Source organism: Pinus tabuliformis, chromosome 4_1 (genome assembly GCF_031772625.1).
Source record: "Pinus tabuliformis cultivar Carrire ecotype Pingquan chromosome 4_1, CPIR1, whole genome shotgun sequence".
NCBI lineage: Eukaryota > Viridiplantae > Streptophyta > Pinopsida > Pinales > Pinaceae > Pinus > Pinus tabuliformis.
In genome coordinates this window covers 612,018,984-612,040,484 of record NC_142303.1, presented here as the reverse complement: position 1 = coordinate 612,040,484, position 21,501 = coordinate 612,018,984, and positions in this window count along the sequence as shown.

The following is a 21,501-nucleotide window of genomic DNA, read 5'->3' as shown; positions in this document are numbered from 1 at the left end:
TCTACAATCTGCTCATTAATGGAACAATGGCATAGATGGATTGTCTTGGCCTCAACATGATGTCGAATAAGATGGTATTTTATATTGATGTGCTTCATTCGATCATGGAACTTTGGGTTTTTGGCAAACTTTATTGTAGAGGTGTTGTCAATCATGAGTGGAGTTGAATGTACTTGTTTTACCTACAAATCTTCCAGAATTTTCCTAAGCCACACAATTCCTTTTGTTGCCTCAATTGCTGCCACATATTCTACCTCTGTTGCGGAATCTTCTGGAACTGATTGTTTGCGTGATCTATAGGAGACAACTCCTAATCCAAGACTCATAGCATAACTTGAAGTAGATACCCCAGTTTCTTTATCTCCATCGAAGCCTGAATTAGAGTATCCAATCAAGCTGAGGTCGCCCACCTGTGTATAATTGAGTCCAAAGTCTTGAGTTCCCTTCAAGTACTTTAGAACTCTTTTTGCAACAGACCAATGCCCCTCACAAGGCTTTTGCATAAACCTAGAGAGGGTTCCAACAACGAACAAAATGTCTGGTATGGTAGTAGTCAGGTAGTTGAGACTTCCTACAAGCTGTCTATACTTTGTTGCATACTCAAATTATTTTCCTTCAATGGATGTGAGCTTTAAGTTTTGTTCCATTGGAGTAGTAAGAGGATTTCACTCAACCATGCCAAACATGTTCAACAGATCTCCAATGTACTTCTTTTGAGAGAGGAATATAGACTTCGGATGTTGAGTTACTTCAATTCCAAGATAGTAGTGAACATAGACCAAGTCAGTCATTTTGAAACCTTTCCTAGATTCCTTATTTATGGATGCAATGTAGCTTTCATTATTGCCTATCATAAAAAGATCATCTACATATACCACAGGATATACAACTATTTTTCCAACTTTCTTGACAAACAAAGTTGCATCATCAAGATCAAAATGTTTGAAGTTGAGTTTTAGAAGATGCTCAGTTAACTTTTCATACCAAGCTTGCGTGCTTTCTTGAGGCCATACAAGGATTTCACAAGTTTGAATACTTTATTTTCATGTCCCTTCACAAGAAATCCTTCAGGATGGGACATAAAAACATTCTCTTTCAGATCTCCATTCAAGAAAGCAGTTTTTACATCCATTTGATGGAATTTCCAACCGTTTTGAGCTGCTAAGGAAAAGAGTATCCGGATGGTAGCCCATTTTGTTGTGGGGGAAAAAGTCTCCTCATAATCGACCCCTTTCTTCTGTACAAAACCTCTTTCCATAAGCCTGGGTTTGTGCGTGTCAAATGAGCCATCAGCTTTATACTTATTCTTGTAGACCCACTTGCAGCCAATTGGTTTGGTTCCCAATGGAGGATCAACCAGCTTCCAAGTGCCATTCTTTATCAAGGCAACATACTCCTTTTGCATCGCTTCTTTCCATTCATCATGAGAAGCAACTTATTTTAAGGAAGTTGGTTCAAAATCTGTAGACAAATTTAGTTCACAATCATAAGAAACATCCATATCAACAGGTGAATCAAAATCATCTACATCACCTCCATTTTTCTTGGTTGAATTTCTTGTTCTTGTCTTTCCAACCTCATCAGGATGAACACTTTCAAGTGTCTTTGTCAGCCACTTTGGGGGACCTTTTTGAGATGGTCCAGGTTGCTCTATTGACTGAGTTAGGACTGAATCAAGATCAAATCTCCCAATTTTGTCAATCACATAACTCAAAGTATCATCAGTGGTTGGAGTTTCATGTGGGGGAGAGAGTGCTTTAGAAGAAGATTCCACAGATTGATCCAGTATAGGAATCCCCCCTTCAAGATGTGGAATCTGATTATCAAATTCTTGAAATGATTTTGCATGTCTGAATCTATCCAAGCGATCAAGTTTCCGCTCAACAACATTGTCAGCTTTGGAAGATTCAAGAAAGATTACATCTCTAGATACAAAAAACTTTTTATTAACTTCCTCATAGAGACAATATGCTTTGGAGGTATTTGAATACCCCAAGAAGATACACTTATGAATCCTTGCATGAATATTTTTTCTATGTTCCTTTGGTATCAAGGCATAACAGGTGGAACTAAAGATCGTGAGATGCTTTACCGAAGGAATGTGGCCATACCACATTTAATAAGGAGTCTTGTTTCTAATAGCATTAGATGGACATCTATTCCTTACATACACAACACATAGAACCACATCAGCCCTAAACATCACTTTTACATTCTTGAAAAACATCATGGAACGTACCATATTTAAGATTGTTCTATTCATTCTTTCAGCTACTTCGTTCTACTGGGGATTATAAGGCACAGTTGTTTGATGTTTGATCCCATGTTGGCGAAGATAGTTTTCAAATTCATTTGAATTGTATTCTTTTCCATTATTAGTGTGAATAGAGCCAATATGAGATTGTGCATCATTTTCAATCCATGTATGAAAGTTCTTGAATGTTTAAAAAGCATCAAATTTGTTCTTCAATAAATAAACCCAACAAATTCTAGTGTAGTCATCAATAAATGTCATCATATATTTATTTCCATTTGTAGAAGGAACAGACATTGGACCACATAAATCTGAATGAATGAATTCAAGTTTTTCTATGTTCTCTAGAATGTGAATAATGAAAACATTGTTTGCTATGCTTTCCTAGAATGCAAGCATCAAATTGCTTAAGTTTCATAGGAATTGTAGGCAAACCAATAACACCATTTTTCTTCAACAAGCGAACGCTGTCATAGTTCAAGTGTCAAAATCTAGCATGCCATAATAGATTTGATGGAAATGTACCTTCATCATAATGAGAACTGTATGATAAATTTTGTGCACGAGAAGAGGTACCTTCCATCTTGAGAAGTCTTTCTTCTTCTATCCCTGTCATGACAAGTGAATGATCCGATGCTTTTCTCACCTCAACCTTTCCATCAAACACATGAATGGAGTGTCCTTGCTAGCGGATGTGGACCAAGGAAAACAAGTTTCTCCTCAACTATGGGATATACAAAACATCATGCAAAAGAAAGTCTGGAAGACCAGGCAATTTGAGCCCGATTGTGCCAAGCCCTGATGGCTTGAGTTTTGATTTGTCTACAAAGTAGATTGCTCCATAAACACTGTCAGTAAATTCTTCAAAAAAATATTTTCTAAAAGTCATGTGGCAAGTTGCTCCTGAGTCAAGAAACCAATCATTCTTCCAAGAAGCAAGTGAAGCATTAAACAAGTCTTCATTTACTCCAATATTACAATGTGCCACAACATAGTGAGCATATTTAGGTGCTTTACCTTTCTCTTTGTCATTGGTTTTAACTTTGGTTCGATTTTTTTCCTACTCAGTTTTGTCCCAAGGCAACTTGCATGTGGATGCATCATGTGATCCATCTGTATTGCAACGTATGCAATGAAGTTTAGATTTTTCTCCTTGAGAGTGTCTTCCCCCCCTGCCTTTGAAATTTCTTCTTCCTCTTTGACCACCTCTTCCTCTAGAAGAATCTTGATCATGATTCTTCTCTCTATGTGCAAGACACACATCTTCTTCAGAATACCGAGCAATTATCTTCTTCTCAAAATATTTCTCTCTCTCAACAAATTTATTCACAAGGGAGTTAAAGGTAATCTCTTTAAGGTTTCCATTTTCTTGCAATGGCTCAAGATAATTTGAATAAGTGGGATAAAGTGACTTGACAAAAGATATCAGAGGAATGTCTAGTTCAACATTAGTGATTTTGATATCATGCATAATAGATTTTACTTCTGATGCTAGAGCAAGAGGATCATCATTTTGTAATTCAAGACTGAACAATTTAATCATCAATTGGACAACTTCAAGCGTAGAGTGTGAGTCATAGAGTTCCTTCAACTTCTATAAGGTTTCAAAAGCATTTGGAAATGGTGAAATATGGTGAGTCACCTCTTCATTTATAGATGTTGCAATCAAGGCATAGGCCTTGCTGTTCTTGTTTTCCCAAATGGCGAATTCCTTGTTTGAGGTAGGCTTTGCAAGTTCATTATCTCCTTCTCCTACACAAACTCCTTTCCATATCTCATTGAAAATGAGAGTGTTCTTGAACTTTCAAGCCCACTCAGGGTAGTTCTCCTTCCCATGAAAACCACTCCCATAATAGATATCAATGAATGCATTTTAAAATTTGTATACTGTATAAAAAAATATTTCTACTGCTAATAGACTGTAAGAAATTGCACCTCTGTTGGTAATATACTATGAAAAAAATCACTTCTATTCTCATGTATTTATTTTTGATAGAGGTATTATTTGGGGGAGGGTTATATGGGGAAGGGAATATATGGGAAAGTATTAATGGTGGGAGGGTGTATTTGGCAAAGGGTTGTATGTGTAGGTATTAATGCATTCAATGTAGGGAGTAGCGTATGGGAGCAGTCAGGAGAAGTGTATGGGAGCGAGGAGGGAGGGCTGAAGCCGAGTGGGAGGGAGCAGTGTATGGGAGCCTTAGAGGGGGCAAAGGTATATATGGTGATGTTAACTATGAAAAGGTATGGAGGCCGAGGTGTATGAAGGTCGAGGAACTGTGATACTAGAGATATTAACTGTCCGGAGGCATAGGGGAGAGCAGATTTATGGGTGCGACTATTGGCACAATGTTGTATGACAGGGGCCGCGTATGGAAATGATATCGTAGTGAGGAGGGTTGAGGTCGTGAGGTGGGATATTAACACAGGAGGAACAAGGTGGAGTATTACCACAGTGAGTAATAAGACAGGCAGTGGGCCAAAAAAACCTATTCAACACATAGCATCAGGTAAACAACATGCATACCAAGTTAATTTTTCACCAAGTCAATTTGCATAGTATTCAATTCAATGCACCAATGAACCATACTCACATATAAACTGTCATGCCAACCAATGAATTGTTACGCACATATGCCACACACAATATTTGGATGTAGAGATTATGTTTAACAACAGTGCCAGGAACCACAGTTTCACAGTCATATAGATAGAAATGAATTCACAGTAGACCATGCCTTATCAACCTCATCGCAACAACATATTTAACTCAATGCTCAATTGCACATTCCAGCCTTCAATTCATTTTAGTGTACACATACACACCAAACTGTTTAATGAAGAAAGCAAAGAATGCTCTCTTGATGGCAGGGAATAATGCTAAGTAAATAGGAGTTACAGGAGGAGAGGGCTAGCTCTGATACCATGTCAAGCTAGGAGGTAACTCCTCAAATGAATTGTGTTTATTCATTAAGATTACTCATGGTTATGTACATGAGGGAGTGACTCTTGGGCTTCACCTCTCGATGGCTCTTTATTTTCCATTATTTACTATTTACATTATTTACAAGTGTTCACCGAATCCCAATGATTAGGAGTCAAAAAATTGAAAGAAATATAGTTTTTCATCATCTTTTATCATTAATTGACAACCTACACTCCATTTAATTATGCCAATTGTAGCACCTACAATGCAGATTTTTAATGACCATAAAATGAACGTGCCATACAAGCTAATAGAAAAACTAAAATTGGCACCAACAAATGCTTATCACAAACTGAAACATATATTAGAAGAGAATAGTAACTGATATGTGCTAGGTCTTAGTCATATTTTTAAAAAATGGACTGGTCCACCTGATAAACCAAGTTTCAAACTGGGACAGATTAGGCTAAATGAACCTGGTTTTTTTAAAATACATTAAATAATTTTTTTTAATGAAAAAAAACTATGTTTAAGAGACAAAACCATGATTCCAAGCCAATAGAGACAAAATATGCAAAATGGCATTGAGTGAAATACATATCATCGACATAATACATAAGCAATGAGTCTCTGAATGGCCTATAAAGTCTAAAATAAATGCTATAATTGGACTCAAGCATATTTCCAACAAGAACATAGTTTGAGGCATTATTGGTGATGAACTACACAACATTCTACTCCCCCACTTCTTGAATAATGTCATCCAAAAGCTCAAATAGAAGGGTTGCATCCTTCACCTTATCAGATGCATCAACTGATCTCAAAAACATGGTTCCTTGAGGGCAAGAAATAAGGAAATTAATGATACCGTGGTTCTTTCCACCGGTTCATCCATATGACATGATGAAACAACTTGTTTTGAGCCATGAATCTCTATACTGAGCCAAATACTCATCCATGGAAGAAATATATTTTTGCAAAAGAGCTCCCATCAAGTCAAGTCATGCATACTAGGGCCTTTGAAGGCCTTTCCTGCAACTATAACAGAGTCCCACATAGCTTGGAAATAAGGTGAGAAAGCAACATTAGATGGGACATCTACATCATACCACCATCTAGCAATCTATTGATAAGAAGTTTCTATCCATTGTTTTTTCTGTTAAAAATATTAAACTTCGGTCAAAATCCACTTTGGACTACTCATTTTATGGAGATGATGGTTTCATTTAATTCCTCTTTTCGAGAGGACCAAAATCCACCTAAATATCACCTCATTTGGACAATCATAATTTGAGTTGTGAATTATTTTATTCATACATATATTCTGGATCAAGTCCGCCCTATGCATATGTACCAATGGACATGTCAAGTGGACCCTCATGGAATCCTATAAATAGAAGATACCTCAAACTCATTTGGACACATTTATCAAGTTCTCTTCTCCTCTACTATTTTTTCTTGGCTCGCACAAGTCTGACGAAGGAAGCTTGCTTAAGGGTCCGAAACTATAGCATGAAGTTCACACTGAACTAGGGTTTTATGTTTCTTGAACGCTAGCACAAAAATGGGCATTTTAGTACCTGGACACTGGCACACAAGACTATGAGAGTGACCAGGGACCCTTGAACGTTGTGTTGTAGTGGCTACAACCACCCTCCAAAATTTTTCCTTGGCCTTGTTTTAGAGCCTCCCTTGCAACCTTCACAGCAGCTTTCCTTGCTTCGTCAAGTTCACAAGCTTCAATGTCTTTCATGCATAAAGGTAGCCTGTCAGTCACAGATTGATCCTTTTTGCTAACAGGCTGTTCACCCGGACTTGGTCCAACTATAGGCTGAGCAACTTCCCCTTGAAAATTGCACATTTCTGGAGGGCAACCAACCTTCCCTCCAGAAATTGCGCAATCCTCTCTGGCAGCCTGTTGGGCTCCAGGATTGCGCAATCCTGCCTACCAACACTCCTAGTAGGATTTGCGCAAATTTCCCTAGCAAGGTTTCTCAGCCCATAATTTGTGCAAATCTGGGTAGCAATCAGCTGCTTTGCCCAAAAGTTGTGCAAATCTCCTAGGAAGCCAGCCCAACTCCCAGCCAGAAATGCGCATTTTTCTCCAGCAGTCGAGTAGTCTTTTGCATGTGCAGCTGAGTTGGCCAGTTCCCTTCGGGACTGAGAAAAATAGACTTGCATGCATGGGCTTCTTATCCCAAGGTAGAATGCAAAGACATCCCTTGTTTCATGGATCTATGTTTAGTAGTTGGAGGTTACATGCAAGGAGAAATTCTGAAACCTCCTACCAAGTGTCGCTTCCCCTAGATTCATGGCATGCATGTCACAACCTCGATGTTCTCAAAACTCATCAACGGGATGCTGCAGAGCTCATTCCTCACATCAACCTTGTAGCCCTGACATCCCACATCACATCTAGGAGCAGTTGGCACATTCAACTCAGTTATTTTGGGGTAAGCCCACTTCCCATGCCTTATGTTGCATTTCGGTTTCTTTTTGTGTTTTTTCTTGTGGGAGTATTGTTTGCTTGATTTATTTGAACACTTGCTATCGTTTACATATATACTAGCTTTTCCTAGCTCTGTTTCAGTTTTTGTTGCTATCTCACTGCTATCGCATGCATGAAACTGTTTTGCACGGACATTCGCCCAACCGACGAACTGCCTCACCCACATGCATGTTGATTTGTTTGTTGAATCTTTCATTCATGTTTTGCATGCAATGTCAATCACTTCTACTATCACTTAGTGTCGCCATGCATTTACTGTCTTAGTTGCTTTCAGTTGCCCATCAGCGAGTCAGACAAACCTTGGCCCAGACTCTACCTTCACTAAGGCTGCATTGTGCAATCTGGGGAAGGAAGGCTCACCTTCCTCTCCAGATTTGCACATTCCTTCCCAGCACTAGCCTCCAAGACTATTTTTTCACATTTCTGGAGGATAGTGGCTTCTTGGCCCAAGAAATTGCGCAAATTTGTCCCTAGGCCAACAATCCTTCCCAACTAGAATTGTGCATTGTGTAATCCCAGTAGTCAGTAGCCAGACTAGACTGTGCATTGCGCATTTTTAGTAGTCAGCTAGTCTCCCAATAACCCAGACTATGCCTTGTGCAGTCTTGGCAGTCAGTCTCCCTACCTCCCGGCTGAAATTGTGCAACCGTCATGATCATGCACCCAGGTATGTTGCAAGTCAGTTCTCATGTTCATTTTGGTTTTCTACTAACAGATTTCTTTCCATGAGTGTTGCCATGTCTATAGGTATCCCATGTGTTCATCTTCCTCTCAACAATACAGGTACAGTGGTTTCCAGGAGAGGAGAGATGAAGACACCATTCAGAGCACACTTGGGGATAAAACTGATCAAGTGTCCATGGACTTGCCTACCCATGAAGACATCAAGTTTTTCATAAACAAGGACATCAAGATATGAGAGCAAAAACATCACAATGAGAAACGTCATGAACAATAGCTGAAGACAACATACCAAATGCAATGAATGCAAGAGGAGGGTTGTTGACAACATGAAGGCGGAACAAGGTTGCAAACTCAAGCAGGTCCATTGATGATGAAATAAACTTTGGAGACTCCGGCTATGAAGTGACAGCGCGACATGAAGATTGTGTGAAGGTAGAAAATGGAACAAAGAAGGAGTTGCATGTGTTGAAGCAGCAACTCAGGAAGAACATGAGGCTGCATAGACATACGAATGAGTTGCAATAGGAATAGGAACAACAGTGGGTGCAACATGCACTAAATGATGAAACTGCACCCGTACAAGTTAAGGATCCATAGCAGCTGACACAGAGTAGACATGGTGAGTAGTGTTGTTGATCGCATGCAAGGGATTCAACAACATGCATGTCATTGAACGCACACATGAAACCCAACCCATTCAACACAATCATCAAGGCAAAGACAAGAAGCAAGTCTAATCGGGGTTGGATATGTACTTTGACAAGTTGATGCCCATGACCACCAACACACACTTGAAAATCAACACAGACACTATGCATCAGTGTGTTGTCGGTTCAACCGTACCCAAGAAGACCATGCGCACATTAGCAGATGAGTTGGATGAAGGGGCCAAACCAATGCATCGGTTGCAATAGAGGTAAGAGTTCGCTTCAGTAAGATGTCACCATGAGGTGCATGCACACCATCACGGATGAACAAGCTTGGTGTCATCTCACCACCTTCACCATCACAAGCATGTCAAAGATTTGGTCTTATCATAGCAGACCGAGTGTCAGTGATGTCTTCCAAGGCTTGCTCAAGCCATGTTGTCTCACATGAGTACATGTGCATTACAATGTTGAGTCATGTCAAGTGTAGGTCCAGTGTCAATGGTTGGAAGTAACACTCATAGGGTAGGTGAAGAGTCATGAGGGTAGTTGAACTGTCATAAAGGGTAATGTCAAGGGTCACCCCACCCTTTGCTATAGATAGTCCCTCATAACTCATTATAGAGGCTTTTGGTGAGCCAAGCTTCTACTAAGACTATCTTGAAGAGGGCTTGGACAATATTGTAATTCGCCTTGGCTTCTCCACTGCATGGAGCTAGTACATCTCTTTGGAGGAGCAGGCGGATGTGGCTATAACATTTCACTGATGGGGATAGCAAGTTTACATGGATGTATTGTACGATTGGAATTTACACTTTTATATAATAAGAGCCGACACATTTTCATGCATATGTTGTTATTGTAGTTGGACTGCTCCAGTTTCCTTAATGATAAATGTTGTTTAGCTTACGTATTTGTGTATGAACTGATTCACATGAAATTATATGAATCTTGTTGTTAATGTGTTGTATATGTTGTTAATGTTGTCACCGTCTGTGTCGACTACTCTGTCGGACACCAAACAGACATTTCACATGAACCTTGCTGTAACAACCGTTGCACTCGTTTGGACTGATCCGTGAGTGTTGTACATGTTATATTACCTTGTATGTTGTGACTACTGCATCCGAGTGGACTGCTCCACTGGAAGCTGTGTATGTCCTTTGTGTTGTGTGTTCCTAGCCGAGTTGGGACTGATCCCTTTCAACCGTGAACTCACCTTCACCATTTTCTCCCCCTTTATGTGTCAGAACCTCTCATACACCTTCTTTGACTCACTACATTAGTCACACCCTTGCTATTGACAGAGTTATCTTACTTGCCTCTGGGCAACATTGCGGTGAAGGAATTACCTTACAACCCACTGCTGGGACTCCTACACCAAATGGTTTGAGGTCTAATTGGGACTTCTTATCGAGGAGATCCCCTTGAGATGTTGGCGGGCCCAACACTATCAACAATTATGGTGCTAGAAGGAGGGTCTGTTGACAAGTTGTGTCCTCTCATCCAGTTTTGAACCTTTGCATATATTTCATGGAGTCTTGCACTCTTCCTCACCCGAGGTGTTTTTTCGAATCGTGAAGATGTCTCCATCTCGGGGAAGCTTTTCGATCTCTTTTCCACTCACACGTATGATGGTGAAGGCGAAGTGGCCTGGCCTAAGCACTTACATTAATTTCTTTCCATGATTCATGAGGAATATGAGTTTTCTGACGAACATGTTAGGTTGTTGTTTGCATACAAAATTCACGAATATCCATTTCGATGGGTGCTCAGCCTACTTCCTGACACCATGCACTCATTTGAGCACTTTTTTGATCTTATTGAAGACACATTCTATCATTTTGATCCAGACCATCTTGACTGGAAACTGTTATAGCAACGAAGGGCTCCGCATGAATCCATTATTGATTTTTGGCAGTGTTTCCGTGGCTTGCAGTTTCAAGCTCCGAGGAACCAGATGAAATTTGCTTATCTTTGGGACCGGTTTGAGTACTGCCTTAAGAAATCTACCCGTCCCAAGAGAAAGCTTGAGATCAAGCCTCGCTCAACATTCTTCGTTGATGGAGCTACAAAATCTCATGTGGAAGTGGGCACTGTCTCAGTTGAATGTCCGCCTTCCTCTTATTCAACAACTCCACCACTGCCCAGTGACGTTGAGGATCATGCTCACACACCTGTTCATCCTTCACACCTTCCCAACATCACTTCACTCAATTTTCATGTAGATTTGGTTGTGAGTCCTTCAAGTCCCCATATGCATTCTTTTCTACGACCTTCATCTTCGCACTCGGGTGTTCCTCCGGATGAGACTATCTTGTGTTTGTCCATTCCAGACTCTTCACTTGTTGTGAGCGAGGAACAACCCACTAATGGAGTTGGTGTTGAACAACCAACATGCGCTTTCATTCATGAAGAGTATGAGTGGGAGCTTGAGCATCAACACTCGGCGAAGGATGACTCCCTTCCATCCAAGCCCCCTCCATTCTTTCCTAACATCATTGGTGAACCTACCATCCATGATTTCACATGTGTGTCTTCATCGCCCATCATCCAACAATGGAGAGGACCAATCATTCATTGGAAATCCACTTGATCTTTCATCTACTTTTTCCAGAAATGTAGAGGGTGAACATCCTTCCTCCTCATCTACCCCTCTATGTGATTCATCAAACCATGAGGATGCTGACCAACATCCTGAATTTTTTGATCTTGGTTTTCATGATATCTTCACCTCATCATCCGATCATGATGTTGATTCACTCGTTCTTAATCCATCTAATCCACTAGTCTATGAATATCCATCCGTCAACGAAGTTGAAACCCCACAGACCATCGAGGCACTTCATCCCAATTTGATGGTTATGTCAAGCCCTCGTTATCCTGAGGTTGGTTTCACTTCCAATCAGGAAATTGTTCAAACACTCAAGGCTCCTCATCACTCATCTTTATGCACTCAAGATCAATCTAACACTCATATTTTACTTCCTCCATTGGAACTACACGATCGCATTGCTCATGCATTGGAGGAGTCTTACATTGCAAGCACTCATGCACGACACAAGTTATCTTTGTTTCTTTTTTTTTTCTTGCATGTCACAGTCAAGAGTGTTCTTATGCTTCAAATTTGCACGTAGTGTCACACAACACCATGATAAGTCCGCGGACTTCCCGTTGTGCACATGCACTCACTTATGTCCCATGGGAACTTTGAATCATGAAGTGTGGTTTTCTTCATTGTTATATTTTTCTTGCTTGTTGGTTCGCACAACTGGGTTGCTCGTGGACCAAGCCTTCACCAACATGGGTCTACCAATGTGCCGGTGGCTGCATTGGAAGTATCACTTCATGTGATCAGGCCCATGTACCGTTAGTGTAGGAGTAGGAGTAGTGTTAAATTTTCAGTTGCTTGCTTGCATGCTTGTTTTCTTACGTGCTTTGTTTGCTTATTTGTTTGCTTGCTTGTTTGTTTACTTGCTTCGCTTTCATTTTTGCTTCTGCTCTTGCTTTTCTTTGTTGATTGTTAGATCATTCACTTGTTTCGTTCATAGTTTAGTTTTGCATGAAACCATGTATGAATCTTGAAGCAAGATGGGTAAAGTACAAGAGGGCTTGTACATATATCACTACTTGGTTATCTGTCATCTTGCCTCTATATGATGAGCTTGTTACTTTTAGTCCATGATACATCAAAGGAAAATAAGTATTGTTCGAAGTGAACCTTGGTGTAAACACAATGCTTGTGCGCCAACTAGTGTCACCTTCTCTAGTTGATTGTTTTTGGGTTAACCCTTGTCAGCTAGGTAAAGTAGAGTAAGGTAAGGGGGAAAACCTTAACAGGCATGTCAGAGATACAAAAAATTGCTTCTCTATTGGAAAAAATTCTTCTGCTCCCAATAAGTTGGGATCCCTCTTCCACCTCTGAAATGAATAAGTGTTATACACAGTGAAAAATGAAAAAATGAAAAGTCAAAAATTCAAAATGAAAATTGAATAAGGTGAAAAAAGAGAAAGGCTTCCTACGCAAGGAGGTGATGCAAGTAACTCTGCCAGTGTACTGACCAGGATCGCTGCCAACAGAGCCATGCTTGTGTTCCTATGTGACTCCACCAAGGTATTGTCCAGGCCTACTGGCAATGGAGCAACACCAGAGATGAAACTTAGACTTTGACGACTACACTGCTTGTGCACCTATATACCCCTCAACCCTAATCGAAACAGTTGTGTTTCCTTGGCTTGGAATGTGTGTCAATCGACCAAGGGTTTGGCAGATGCTACATCTTACAATCAAGTTAGTGTGAAACCAAGATGAGCTGAAAATTGAACAATACTTCTGGAGGTGTTAAACTTTCTTTTCACGAACAAGGTCCATTCAGAGAGCTGGAGTTCTACCAGTGTGTCACTGAGTGTTGTAGCAGCTACAACCACCCTCCAAAATTTTTCCTTAGCCTCATTTTGGAGCCTCCCTTCCAACCTTCAGAGAAGCTCTCCTTGCTTCATCAAGTTCACAAGCTTCAGTGTATTTCTTGCACAAAGGTAGCCTATCAGTCACAACTTGATCCTTTCCCCTCACAGGCTGCTCACCCGAACTTGGTCCAACTGTAGGCTAAGAAGCTTCGCCTTGAAAATTGCACATTTTTTGGAGGGCAACCAGCCTCCCCTCTAGAAATTGCGCAATCCTCTCTAGTAGCCTGCTGGGCTCTAGGATTGCGCAATCCTGTCTGCCAACACTCCTAGCAAGATTTGCAAAAATTTCCCCAACAAGGTTGCCCAGCCTAGAATTTGCGCAAATCTAGGTAGAAGTCAGCTGCTCTGCCTAGAAATTGTGCAAATCTCCTTGGCAACCATCCCAGCTCTTAGCCAGAAATGCACATTTTTCTCCAGTAGTCGAGCAGTCTCTTGCATGTGCAACTGAGTTGACCAATTCCCTCCGGGATTGAGCAAAATAGACTTGCATGCATGGGCCTCTTCTCCCAAGGCAGCATGCAAAGGCATCCCTTGTTTCAAGGATCTATATTTAGTAGTTGGAGGTTACATGCAAGGATCAATTTCGAAATCTCCCACCAAGTGTCGTTTCTCCTAGATTCGTGGCATGTGCATCACAACCTCTATTTTATCAAAACTCTTTGGATTTAAGAGATCTGTGGCTTGTGTTTTTTGAATCAGTGATCGAAGATTCCACAGTTTGAACATCTTTATACCAACGTTTCAAATCCCAAGTGGGATCCACCATCAGGGCTGAAGAATGATGAAACAAGAAGAGCAAAAAACCCTAATAAATACTAATGAGGAAGAAGAATAAGGAAGAACAAAGAGTCGGCTCGAATTTTTAATTTTATTTTATTATTTTATTTATTTATTTTTTTCACCAACCAGATGTTGTAGAGTTCATTCCTCACATCAATCTTGCAGCTCTGATATCCCACATCACATTTAGGAGCGGCCGGCACATTCAGCTCAGCTGTTTTGGGGTAAGCCCGCTTCCCATGCCTTGTGCTACATTTCTGTTGCTTTTTGTGTTTTCTCCTGTGGCAGTATTGTTTGCTTGATTTCTTTGAGCGCTTGTTGTTGTTTACATATATACTAGGTTGTCCTATCTCTGTATCATTTTTCGTTGCTATCTCACCGCTGTCGCATGCATGAAACTGTTTTGCAAGGATGTTCGCCCAACTAGCGAACTGCCTCACCCACATGCATGTTGATCTTTTTGTTGAATCTTTCATTCATGTTTTGCATGCACTATCAATCACTTCTGCTATCACTTAGTGTCACCATGCATTTACTGTCTTACTTACTTTCAGTTTCCCGTCGGCGAGTCAGGCCAAACTTGGCCCAAACTCTGCCTTCACCAAGGATGCATTGCGCAATTTGGAAAGGGAAGAAGGCTCACTTTCCTCTCTAGATTTGCACATTCCTACATAGCACTAGCCTCCAAGACTGTTTTTTGCATTTCTAGAGGACATTGACTACTTGGCCCAAGAAATTGCGTAAATCTGTCCCTAGGCCAACAATCCTTCCCAGCTAGCATTACGCATTGTGTAATCTTAATAGTCAGCAACTAGATTGGACTATGCATTGCACAGTTCCAGCAGTCAAACAATCTCCCAACATCCCAGACTCTGCCTTTTGCGGTATTGGCAGTCAGTTCCCCGACCTCCTGGCCAAAATTGCACAACCTTCATGATCATGCACTGAGGTATGTTGCAAGTCAGTTCTCATGTTCATTTTGGTTTTCGACTGATAGATTGCTTTCCATGAGTGTTGCCATGTCTCCAGGTATCACATGTGTTCATATGTCTCTCTGCAGTAAAAGTACAATGGTTTCCAGGAGAGGAGAGATGAAGACACCATTCAAAGCACACTTGGGGATACAATCGATCAAGTGTCCATGGACTTTCCTACCCATGAAGACATGAAGTTGTTCATAGACAAGGACATCAAGATATGACAGTAGCAGCATCACAGTGAGCAACATCATTAATTGCAGCTGAAGACAGCATACCAAATGCAATGAATGCAAGAGGAGGGTTGTTGACAACACGGAGGTGAAATACGGTCACAAGCTCAAGCAGGTCCATTGATGATGAAAGAAACTTTTGAGACTCTGGCTGAAGTGACAGCACGACATGAAGATCGTGCGAAGGTAGAAGATGGAACAAATAAAGAGTTGCATGTGTTGAAGCAGAAACTTAGGAAGAACATGAATCTGCATAGATAGGCGAATGAGTTGCAACATGAATAGGAACAGTAGTGGGCGCAAAATGCACTCACAGATGAAACTGCGCCCGTATAAGTTAAGGATCCATACCAATAGCTGACACAGAGTAGACATGGTGAGAAGGGTTGTTGATCACATGCAAGGGATTGAACAACATGTATGTCATTGAGCACACACGCAATCCAACCCATTCAACGCACTCATCAAGGCGAAGATAAGAAGCAAGTCCAAATGGGGTTGAATATGTACTTCGGCAAGTTGATGTGCATGACCACTAGCACACACTTGAAGATCACAACTGACATTATGCATTAGTGTGTTGCCGGTTCAACCGTACCCAAGAAGACCATGCGCATGCTAACTGACGAGTTGGATGAAGGGGCCGAACCAATGCACCAGTTGCAACGAAGGCAAGAGTTCACTTCAGCAAGATGTCATCATGAGGTGCATGCATACCATCACGGATGACCAAGCTTGGAATCAGCTCACCATCTTCACCATCACAAGCATGTCAAAGAGTTGGTCTCATCACAACAGACTGAGTGTTAGTGATGTCTTGCAAGGCTTTCTCAAGCCATGTTGTCTCACATGAGTACATGTGCATTGTAATGTTGAGTCATGTCAAGTGTAAGTCAAGTGTCAATGGTTGGATGTAACAATCATAGGGTAGGTGAAGAGTCATGAGGGTAGTTGGATTGTCATAAAGGGGAATGTCAAGGGCCACCCCACCCTTTGCTATAAATAGTCCCTCATAACTCATTGTAGAGGCTTTTGGTCAGCCAAGCTTCTTCTAAGACTATCTTGAAGAAGGCTTGGACAGTATTGTAATGCGCCTTGGCTTCTCCACTGCACGGAGCTAGTACATCTCTTTGGAGGAGCAAGTGGATGTGGCTGTAACGTTTCACTGATGGGGCTAGCAGGTTTACATGGATGTATTGTATGATTGGAACTTACACTTTTATATAATAAGAGCCAACACATTTTCATGCATATGTTGTTATTGTAGTTGGACTGCTCCGGTTGCCTTAATGATATATGTTGTTTAACTTACGTATTTGTGTATGAACTGATTCACATGAAATTATATGAATCTTGTTGTTAATTTTGTCACCATCCATGTCAACTGCTCTGCCGGACACCAGATAGACCTTTCACATGAACCTTGTTGTAACAACTGTTGCACTTGTTCGAACCGATCCATGAGTGTTGTATGTGTTATCTTACCTTGTATGTTGCGACTACTGCATTTGTGTGGACTGCTCCGCTGGAATCTGTGTATGTCCTTTGTGTTGTGTGTTTCTAGCCAACTTGGGACTGATCCCTTTCAACCTCGAAGTCACCTTCACCCTTTTCTCCCCCTTTATGTGATAGAACCTCTCATACACCTTCTTTGAATCACTACATTAGCCACACCCTTGCTACTAACAGAGTTATCTTACTTGCCTCTGTGCGACATTGCGGTCAAGGCATTACCTTAACGACACACTGCTGGGACTCCTACACCAAATGGTCTGAGGTCTAATTGGGACTTCTTATCGGGGAGATCCCCTTGACATGTTGGCGGGTCCAACACCATTAACATGCTGGCACAAAGTCTTCATGAGAGCGACCAAGATATCTGGGTCAGTTTTGTCCCCAATCGCTCGCACAAAATGGTATGGGAAATACCGAGCTCCCTTAGTCGCTATCATGCAGTTCACAGAGAGTGACCTGGTCTACCATAGTCGCTCACACAACTCCTCCTCCTTGTGTCTGAGATTCCAAGATGAGATTTCAGTATTCTGAAGATTTCGCTCAGTGATAGAAGTGTTCGGCAGCAGGCTACAGGTAGTGATAGTACATTACAGTTATTTGAATCATAGTTTTGATGTTTAGATGCATTTCATGGATATTTTAATTTTTGTGAAGATATGGATCATTGTACTCTATTTTGCTGAATCATTTGATGACAATCTATTAGAAGAAGATTTGCAAGGGTTTTCCCCATAGTGGGTTTTGCCCTGGTCTCCCACCAATCCTGGTGTCTCTTTGTGTGAATTCTTTTCTTCTATTGTTCCTTTATGTTATCCTGCATTAATGATGATGTTATTGTTCTTTCTACATAGTTGCATATGTTGATGAATAACAATGTTAATCTAAATAATGTTATGATGTTATGGGGCTAACTTAATGTGTTAATGGAGAAATGCAATTATCAAAGCAAAGAACAATATAGCCCTATGAAAAATTAACATAGTTCAGAGTTGGGTTGAAGAAAAACCATGGATATCACCCCCATAGAGACACTTTTGATGGAAACTAGAAGAGGATGGTGGAGACCTAAAATAATCCTAGGGTATGAAGGAAACCCTAGGTAGTTAGTGCATAAGGATTTGATGGCTAGGGTTTAATAGAAACTATGGTTTATGGAAAATACTTGAGATATGTATGAAACTATAGTATGGTCTATGTGAATATGGTCAAGCACTTGGTACAGATTTGATGAAGCCCTAGATGGCTAGTTGTCGATAAAGTTGATTGAAGGAAACATCTTATGTGGACTATGGATAGTGATGAATCTTGAAGGCTAGTTCAAGAGGGAGAGGATCACCTCTCATTAAAGATAAGTACTCCTTAACTTATAATGTTTATTTTTGTCTTTACTCTTGTTTAGACATATGGATTTGATTATTATGATTATTGTTTTGATCATTGCTTATACTTCTTTCATATGTATTTGAGTATATGGATGTATCTAATGTCCTTAATGAAAAGGTGACAAACACTACAAACTATCTATGAGAAGGTGCATAGGTATTTTAAGACTACAAGTATGAAAGGTATATTATTTCAATGTTATGTTTCATTTATAACATTGGATGACTAGGTAAGCCTTATGGTATGTTGAGAATGTCTCCTTCACAAATGGCTCATGCTTGCATCTGAAAGAGATTTGGATTTATGTTACCTATGATGAAATGGTGCACCTGGTATTGAATATTTTGATCATGATGATCTTCATGATTCTATTAGGTTACTTATTTTTGACCTTGGATATAGTGGCATAACTTGATGTTTGGCTAACATTTATTGTTCTTGGAGATCTTGATTCTGTGAAGAAGGCTAGTACCTTGACTCTAGTAAATGATACTCTTGACACTTGACATGCATAAGACATGATGGATCTCTTATAAAAGGTTACCTCATTGATATTGATAATTCTTGTGATAAGTATGATGAAAGTATGTTGACACTCTTGTTGTTTTGGTAAAGTTTTATTGAATGACCTGATTTGGTCTTATGGTAACCTTGATAATAGAACTATGAGTTTGATACTCTATACCTCTTACTAATTATAGTCAGCTTGATGGAATGAGTAAGAATGGCATATCTGATTGCACTAACTTGATGGATTCAAATGATAAAAGGGATATTGTGTTCATGATATTTGAAGTATGTTGTCACACCTATCTGTTATCCCTATCATGTGAATTTAACCTTTTGATGAAAGATTGATGTCATGATATAATGTAGTAGCTGACGTGAGCATGATATGACCATGATGGATATATGTTTGACTCTATGATCTAACAAATTTGTTGTTGCACGACTCTAGTAAAGACAGGTTGATGACATGAAAGGAGTTGAATGAAGTAGATTCCCCGTCAGAGGGAGAATCTATTCTCAATATTCTTACTCTTATTACTATTTGCATTATGTACTGTTGGAATATGATTTATGTGCATCTAACATTATTGATCTGTAGTAAGGTCTTAGATTTGAAGGTTGTACATAAATTAGCATTTTTGCTCCGGTCGCAGGCACAGAACTGGGAATACTCGTCCCTGGACGCACGCATGCTAAGGTCTAGGCAACTAAAGTCCCTGCCATGCTAAACTAAAGGGAGCATCCAGAGGTTTGACTATTGTTGACCGTCATCTGATGATTTCTAAAGTTGTGTCAACTCTAAATCAAGATGTTCACCTGGAGGATGTCAGTTCCACAGATAAGTAGCAAATATCTAAAAGATTTGAAAGCAGGGAAGTTTGAATGTTTGTAGATGACCATGACATACACATAGATATGTCATTATGTTTGAAGTTTGCGCTGCAAGAATTTGACATGATTTGGCTGATTGATATCTATGAGTTGTATGATGTCTGTTGATGAGCTAGATCTCTGATTCAATAATTCAGATACGACTATAGATTTTACTATGATAGAAAACTTGGATATTGACATGATGTCTAATGTTTTGACTTGATGAATGATGATTTTCCTTGATGACAATGATATATTAGCATAGTGACTTCCTATGACTTGTATTATGGGAATAACTTGATTGATATTGTATGGATGATGACAACTTGTTGGCATGATAATAGATGATGTCATGAATCTATCAAAGCCCTACCTTCCATATGGTTCAAAGAATTGACATTGAGGTATTGATGACTTTTGATACTAGTATTGATTTGGCTTCTAAAATTTGATGAGATGATTTGATTGCACAATAAGGATTTATGAAAGGTTGATGGTTTGGTAAAGTGTTATGGTTTTAGTGAGCATTGCATGAAGCAATCTCCCCTGATCTAGATATTTCTACATTGACAATCATCTAATGAATCCAGTATGATGTGTTGATCCAAGCCTTTGCTGTGAAAATTTTTGAATCTAACAATACCAGAAATCCTACTACAATAAACTGATTCACATTACCTACTTGTATTCTTCATGTTAACAGGTCATTTTCATATATATTTAGAAAATATTAATGCAAATACACTGCGGCCTACACCAATATACAGATCAAGTACTAGAAAATAAATGAGCCAATCACACAAAGGACACACTTATTTTTGGACTAAACGTCCTGGAAAAATCCAATGTGGGAAAACCAGTGCAGCAGAAATGAGGATTTTATTATTCAACAGATTTTTGAGTACAATTAGGGTGCCAAATCTAGCTCAACCAACAGAGAATAAAACCAGCAGAAGTACCTCTATCCAGAGACAAATATTTTGGCGAATCCAGCAACTGGATGAACAAACCCCACAGGTGATTGCGCTGTCCCCAGTGATGTGCAGTGATGGTTGCTCCCATCTCTGCGTTGGAATTGTGTCACCTCCTCTAGGAGCTGTGTCACCCTCCCAGTGAGCCTTCTTGGCTTAGAAATCAATCTACTAAAATACTGCTCGATCTGCCTCATAGAAACCCCAGTGTTGCCTCTAAGTTATTGCGTCAACTCCTCTAGCCTTTGCATCACCCTTCTAGAGCTGTGTTGTCTCTACTTGGTGTTGTGCTGCCTCTCTACTATGTATTCTCAGCCTTAGACTGAAGTCCCTCTACCGAAATGCCCCTCTCTGCACTAGAAGCACACTCTGAAATTCTCAGCAAATCTTGCCCTTGAATTTTGATTTAGCTCAAGTGTTGCTCTTCTTGTGTGTATTCTCCAACTAACCCCAAGCCTCCATTTATACTTTTCTTGTCAAGAAGTCAATGGTCATGATCTAATCTCTAATCATATTAAATTAGACTTGATTCTCGTCACTTAGAAGATTCTCACCCATATTTTCATTAATACCCATTAATATTTTAATTTTCCTAAGTTTAGACTTGGGAACCCCATTAAAAATATTAATTATTTTAATAAAATAAAATCCAGTTAGAATTTCATCAATCGAGCACAAAATTTTGGAGCTAGAGCACATACAATGCTACCCAAAATTCAACACTCCCTCTTAGAGAGAAATGTGCTCTAGAAATACTTGCTAATAGAATTAT